The sequence below is a fragment of the Montipora capricornis genome, chromosome 8, assembly GCF_036669925.1.
Source record: "Montipora capricornis isolate CH-2021 chromosome 8, ASM3666992v2, whole genome shotgun sequence".
NCBI classification, from domain to species: domain Eukaryota; kingdom Metazoa; phylum Cnidaria; class Anthozoa; order Scleractinia; family Acroporidae; genus Montipora; species Montipora capricornis.
In genome coordinates this window covers 3242514-3250286 of record NC_090890.1, presented here as the reverse complement: position 1 = coordinate 3250286, position 7773 = coordinate 3242514, and the positions used below count along the sequence as shown (strand labels likewise).

At 39.0% G+C, this 7773-nt stretch overlaps 1 protein-coding gene across 2 annotated transcripts in view; it reads left to right on the top strand.

Moving 5' to 3' along the window:
• The first annotated feature begins 7682 nt into the window (after positions 1–7682).
• LOC138058983 (uncharacterized) overlaps positions 7683–7773 on the top strand; it is a 22294-nt gene continuing 22203 nt past the window's right edge. For both annotated transcript variants that reach the window (XR_011134122.1, XM_068904469.1), the window contains exon 1: positions 7683–7773. This exon is cut by the window's right edge and continues 230 nt beyond it. The gene's annotated coding sequence lies outside the window, so the exon portion shown is untranslated.

The following is a 7773-nucleotide window of genomic DNA, read 5'->3' as shown; positions in this document are numbered from 1 at the left end:
CAGGTTTTGTTCTTATGGTCTTGATCACTATATTGGGCTTGTTAGCTGCTATTTCTCTGCGTGTATTTGCACATCCCAAAGTATTCTTGGTTTTCACACACGTGAACTTAGTCCTTGACAACAGTCGTTAACCGCCATTGTGGAGCCCCTCGAATCGTAAACAGAGACGCGTAGAGAGAGATGTGAGTGAGTTGTAGTGCGATGGTTCTCTGTATAATACCTGGCTGTGGAGTAAAATCTGGAAACAAGGAAGGTATTAGTCTATTCCGTATACCTATCGTTGTTGATAAGAACGGTGAAAGTTAAAAACAGCTAACAGAAGATCGCCGAAACGCGTGGATTTCACAGATAAGCCGAGACGACACGAAATTTCTGGGAAGCCTGCCTTACTCTGGGACAGATACAACGAACGAAGGACAATTTAAAAGCTTTCGCAGCGATTGACTCACGGTTTAATGTTAGATTTTAACTTTAAGTGTGGGGTTGGACTTATTTTGCTGAAATTGCCTTTACAGGTTTAGCAATTAAAGCTTTTGCGGTGATTTCCAGTAACGGCTTTTGCTGTGAACAGTTGTGTTTTATCCTGTAAAGCTTTCGCAGCGATTTAGCACGCGTTGGTTTAGGGTTTTAGGGTAAAAGGCGAGCGAGTCAGAATTTGTCGAAAGTTGGCTTTTTTTCGATAAAGCGTTTCTCGGCCGGGTTTCCACCGATGTCTTCCCAATTCACACCACCGAAGCGCTTGAACCCCTCGAACAAGTGTGCTCAATTTCGACCGATTAAACCACAACGTCGCGGAGAAATTCATCTTCGAAAAATGAGGTGCTCCGGTTTTGAATATTTAATGAGGTGAATTTAACCTGAGCATCAGGCGTTTGTGATACTCAGGTTAGCAAATGTCTAACTCGGAGGCGTTTTATTCGATTTCGCTGAAATTCGACAGGCGAATGCGAGGGATGGAGCGCCCAAATTGACTGAGTTTGAAGGAAATCGGACGAATTTCGAAGGAAAAAAGCTTCTCACCTTCTCAAGGTGAAGGACTGAGACTCTAATCGACCAAGTACTTTGACAGAAGAAGAGGGAAATCATCGAAACAAAGGGAATGAGGAGGCCTTTTCTTCTCATCTGGCGGCCATAGCAGTTAGCGAAGGTATTAAAAGAAATCCAACTGGAAACTGATACAGATAAGGTCGACGCCGAGTGTCAAACTTCCGAGTCACCTTGGCCACAAACAACAACAATCTTGCCCGCGATTTCCTTCCCTTGCTTAAACGGACGCAACGAAACCAGAAATCGTCTGGTTGTACGCTTTCAAAATTTTGAAGGCCTTAAACTGCTTGTTTGTATAGTAGCTTGTCTCTAAAACTAACTAGGAAAGCAAGTCTGAGACTTCTAGAGGAGCCAAACTGATCGCTCCGTATGGCCGCTGGGTCTACGCAAACGACAGAAAATCTTCTTCAAATAGCGCTCTCGAACGTGGCTTTCGAGGTTTTTTTTTGCGTAGGATGAAAGTACTGGTACCTCGTCGAGTGATTTAGGGTCGCATTCTTGGGAAATATCCATTGGAAAGATGAATTATTTGAAGACTTCGAACGTGAGCGCTCAAAATGTCATACATTTCCCTATAATCAGGGGCACCAGAATGGCGGAAACCTAATTTGCATAAGGTTATGACGTCAGCTGAAAACCGAGAATCGTAGCTTCTTTATTTTCAGTGACCGTTGCCTGTTCATGTTCATACCACTTGTCTGGCACTTCGATGTTGTAGTGCTGACATGTTTTCCAATGTATATATGGCGCTGCCTTGTTGCGTCTGGTTATACTCAGTTTTTGCAAGTTCAGGACAGCCAGACACAATGTGGTCTATCTGTTGCATCTCCTGCACATTGGATCAGTGCCGTCTTTTATAATTCTAGCATGGTATAATCTTGTGGCCAAACTTTGGTCCTGTGCTGCGATTATTTGGCCTTCTGTTTCAGCTTTTAGTCCACTGCTTCTGAGCCATTGGTTGGTCTCATTTTGGTCAACATCTGCTTCCTTAGTTCTCTTTGGGAATTTGCCATGAAGTGCTTTTTCCTCCCATTGCTTTGATAGCTTATTATTATTATTATTATTATTATTATTATTATTATTATTATTATTATTATTATTATTATTATGAAATTCTCTCCAGCTTTCAATTCTTGCTGGGTGTTCTATGTCACATCTCAGCTCCTTCCCGCAGCGCAGAGACGCAGCACTTTCTCAGGATATGTGATGTTCCCAACAAGGCGGTCATCTGGGCGCTCCCAGTTATATCCGGTATACCTTAGTACTCCTGCCACTTCGCAGTCTTTCGAGACTGTTCCAAGGGCCCCTATAAACAATGGAACCACTACAACTTTTACCTGGTGTATCCGTCCTACTTCAAAAGCTAACTCCCGGTGTTTATTATTATTATTATTATTATCATTATTATTATTATTGGTCAGCCCCCATCTGGGCTGCTAATACATCACTTGATTGCCCATATAACCAGTCATTATTAAGATATCACAAAATTAGAAATACTGAGTGGCCCTTCTTCCCCCTTGATTGGATGATGGAATTTTTCAATCACATTCTTAAATACTGCCTTAGAATGCTTGGGAGAAATATCACTGAGAAGAGTGCACAAATAATTGCATGGTTTTGAGTATGATGCAGAAAACACTTGATTCGGTTGATTGTGACATCAGACTTGCTAACATTATTTTTTAATAAAAGTGGATGCCACAAACTGATTGCAGCTGATAGTTCAAATAGTTAAAGATCTTGTCACAGGCCATGAATTTAGCTTTCAGCCGGGGAGAGTCGAGTATGCAGCTTTCCCCAGTTTTGAAAGGGATATCTTTCAAGGTGTAGACTAGAGAGATCATGGTCACAAGGTCTCTTGAAAACTTGGGAGGCTATGTATGAGAAATACACTTCATGTTGGTTTACAACATGCTTCTCATATTGCCAGTGAAAATGGTACATTCGGTAACCTTGTGCATTATAGACATTAAGATCCAAGAAAGAGAGAAAACTTGATCTACAGTTTTCTGTAATAATAGAATACATGTATGTGAAATAGATTGTCACACATGTATATAAGAGCTCAAGAAAAAAAATGTTGTATTCATATTCAGATCAGGGGTTGCATATAGTACAGATGATTGGATTTATAATTAAAGTTAATAAAATTAATTATGGTTACTACCAGTCTTTTCATTGGATATGACCACACAGGTTTGCAAAATTGTAATCAAAGAAAAAAAAACTTTATAGTTGAAGCTCCACTATCGAATGCCGTTTGTATCAAAAATACTTCTTGTCACATATAAAACTTATTGCTCTTTAAACAAAACATCTTAGCTCATACATAAAACTTGCTACAAAATATAAAACTTGTCACGCCGTATATAAAACATGTTTCAAAATATAAAACTTGCCAATCCATACTGTACATAAAACTTGTTTGAAAAGATAAAACTTGTCACACCATATATAAAACTTGATGCAATAGTACTTCTCACGCCATATATAAAATACTTGTCACGCAATACGCCTATTGGAACCCAGTACCGCACCAAAGGGCAAAAATGAGGCGATGGACTTGAGTTTCCAGAATTATAAACTCTATAAAGTTGCGTGAAACCCTTCGACAAATAACTCAGAAAGGTCGTAGGGCACAGACCTGAGAATTGGTGAGGTAATTTATGAATTTGTCTCCTACAACATTCCAAGTTTTTGGCTTATTTCATTGAATGTGACGGTGAAAATGAACTATAGTTAAACCCGACAACTTGAACATCTCTCTTATAATTAATACTCCAGAGGTGGTTTGACACGGTCTAAAAAGAGCTTGAAGTGTGGTCATTTGCAGAGCAGATCTCCAGATCTCAGGGGTTATCCAGGGCAGCTGGTCTCCCCCGATATACTTCTTTTTTTGTATGGCATCTGCTGGTCCACTACATCTACTGTATGGACAGCTGGTACCAGTGTTCACAAATACCATCAATGTCATCGAAGATATATGCAGCATGCCAGTGGATTTTACCAAGATCAGCTTGGAAACAATCATTTTCGAAGCCCTTCATTCTACGATATTCAATGAGCTTAGGTTGAGGTCTAGTGGCCTTCTGCTTCCATAGAGCATAGATCAGATCATGATCACTGAGGCCCAGCTTCATTGTTCTACTAAATGTAGCAAATTTTTCCAAGGTTGCCGGCAATAAGGACATCAGTGACGCAGAGCTGTTGAAATGACGACTTCGCGTTAGGCTGCCGATGGTGATTGCCTCACTTTGCTCTAATAATCGAAACAGTAACTCATTTACTGGTATGTTCTTTTGATTACCTCTTTGCCTTTCCACTCTGTGTTGGTTTCTTAAGACCATCAGCAAGACTTGATAGTCTCTCAACGAGGTCTCTGTGAGAGGCTACAGTAGTCCTGGAAACTCTAGTTCATCGTCTCGTTCTCACCCTTTGGCGCGGTACTGGGTTCCAATTGGTGGATTGCGTGACAAGTTATATTTTATATATGGCGTGAGAAGTTTTATTGAAACAAGTTTTATATATGGTGTGACAAGTTTTATATTTTCAAACAAGTTTTATATATGGCATTAAGAGTTTTATTTTCAAACATGTTTTATATACGGCGTGACAAGTTTTATATTTTGTAGCAAGTTTTATGTATAAGCTAAGATGTTTTCTTTAAAGAGCAATAAGTTTTAATATATTTATTTTATATGACAAGAAATATTTTTGATACAAATGCCATTCCATACTCAACAATTCCAAGTTACTACATTGTAGTCCCTACAAACCAGTGAACATGAAAATATTATTAACATTATACATGTACAGGTTAATTAATTATTTAAGCCATTCACTCTCCAGGACGCCCCCAGTTGATGGAAATCGTTTTGCATTAGACAGAGTAAAATCTGTCAAGTCTCACTCCCACGAGTCAATGGGTCAATAGCCATAAATTAAAGATTCCTTAAAATTATTTATGCTGCAAGAATGATGACAAAATTTGTTCATAACTAAAAACCGCACAAAATTATAGCTTTAAAAGCAACACAAACCAAACCAGTGAAATCATACAGTAAGACTTCCATAACTGGTAGCTTGGTAGTGTGAATTGTTACAACGTAACGGTTGCAAGCAGATAATCAAAATCTTCACCACTAATTGGAAATTCTTCTTCTTGTTCTGACTCACTTAAAAAATCAAAGTAGTCGTAATTAACACAATACATCCTCCATGTTTACACCAAAAGTCACTGTTGTAATGTTTTGCTCCAGAGCAGGGCTTTGAGAAAACAATGGGTCACAGGAAATGTCAATGTCTTCAAACAGTTCACTAAAAATCTCAATAACATGTTTGTCTCAGGCAAGCTGCATTGAAGCAAGGTGATGATTTTCAATTAAATATTCATCATCAAAAATGTGATTTACCACCCCTTTCATCACATCCTCTAAAAATCCATGAGCCATAACTCTGTTTCCCAGTACTGGAAATGGGATGTCATTAGTTAGTGTTTCTTGTTAGTTTAAGGTACTGTCAAAGTCCTTGAAGAGGGCAACACAGATACAAGTGTCCACTTTGAGGCATTCTTTGATTTTCTTGTCACAGAGACGAAGCTGCTGGCCATGAAAATAGACAATGTGGGCTTCTTTGCCATCTCTGCCAGCTCTACCAGCTTCCTGTAAATGGTTCCTCAAATCTGGAGCAGGGCCATAGTGGATGACTAACTGCAGATATTGCTATCACAGCTTATTATGACTGGACCCTCATTATTCTTCAGGGACTTTGCCACTCGCTCCTTGAGCTCTGTGGTACACTCCAAGAAATTAGACTACTTCTAGTTGGTGATTTGGTGTTGTCCATGTAATCTAAATGACCCAGTTTCTTTAGAAAGTAGCTCAGAACCAAAGAAACATCACTGATGCTCTTGTGAAATATGATGCTCTTTGGAGAAGCATCCTGGTTAACAGAAATCTCTTCTACCAGCCAAATTATTCAAACAACCAAGTCCTTTCTTAACAGCTTGCAAAGAAAACCGAATTTTCTCATAGTTTATCGAAACATCGATAATCTGACAAATTTATTCCAAGAAGCTTGGTCAGAGCCTCTCTGTTCCTATGTTCAACAGCGGCAGTCAAGGCAAGCATTGCAGTTCCAGGCTTCAAAAATGATCTCAAGAATGATCTTTTCTCCATAAGCTTCCCGGAAAGCATTCTTCAAGTGTTAAAAGCTTTGCCCCTAATAAGAAGGAAATGAGAATATTGTGATATACTCTAAATGCATTTAATTCCGCAGGGCTTAGAATACACTACATTGTTAAAGAAAATTGAAAAACCAGTGAATACCAGTACAGATAACTTTTATCAGAATGAATAAGAGGGTGTTGCTGTTTTCACAAAGCAGACAAGCACTGGCTGATCATGCAGGATAGAAAAATTTACAGATCATTGTTACACAATCACTGGCAAAACTCTGCAAGATTTAGTTCGAACATGTACTTAAATGTAAGCTTGCTTAATTTTACATTTGATGTTAATTAAGGCCCAGTAGCAAAATATCGCACAAAGTTGAAGCTAGAAGATTTCAGCTTGTAAGCCGATTCGTAGATAACTTGCTTCATATTTCACGCAAAGGGTTCAACAGTGAATCGGTTATAGTTTGAGGCAAAAACCTTTCTGGTTACTTACCAAATTTGACCTACGTGAGCTTCGTCTACGACAACAAGTTCGCAGTTGTCTTTAAAAGTTGACTTCTTGTGTAACCAGCTCAACATGTTCTCTACCTTGAATTGACGATTATCGTTAATCGTTAATTTACTTTCAATTTACTATTATGGTTATTTCAGAACACTGTGTCCCAGGACTTGTGATAGCAAGAACATAAGATATTTGTTTTCTAATATTGCTATTTGGAGAAAATAATTGGTCAAAATTTCTGACTGCCGGGTATCTAGTTTTTTGAAAGCACTTCCCGGCTGCCCGGTATCTAGACACAATGATTATCGAAAGCTAACCGTTTTGAAACGGGTTCTTAGACTTAAATACTGTTTATCAGCGCTATTTGAAATGGATACTTAGACTTAAATACCGTTTATCAGTGCTATTTGTAGGCAGTCTGCAAGTGTCACACACCGTATTTTGAGACAGTTGTAACGGCCGATTCAAATAATCGAGGAAAATGTTCCACAAAAACTTCAAATAGCGGTCTTTCTTTTCGAAAGCTTATTTTATGGACAGCCAGATAAATAAAGTTCACTCACCTACTATTTTCTGCGTTGTCCAGAGTGATTTGATGGGTTTTGGCGACGCTTCGATTTCCTCTTCAGATCACACGCGTCGTCACATACAATATTACCCTGGGTTCCAGAGGCTATTTTTTTCTTATCGTGCGCTGAACCATCAGTATCGATAAGAAAAAAATAGCCTCTGGAACCCAAGGTAATACAATATAATATATGAATATATTGTATGTGACGACGACGACAAGTCTCGGCGTGAAATCAAGTGCATATTTATTACTACTTGCACGAGAAAATCATGTGATTACTTATTGTAATTTATTGGGTGGCCAATCACAGCGCGGGATTTGATACATTTGTCACATGCTGTAGTGTGCACAAAGTCGTAGTGTGCAGTTGTAAGTTCCTTGTGTCCGAATGCGATGAAGAGGACGTGAAAGCAAGCGCACTTCAAAGTTGACTTCCTCAAGCGGCCAAACAAAGATTGGACATCAAACAAATCA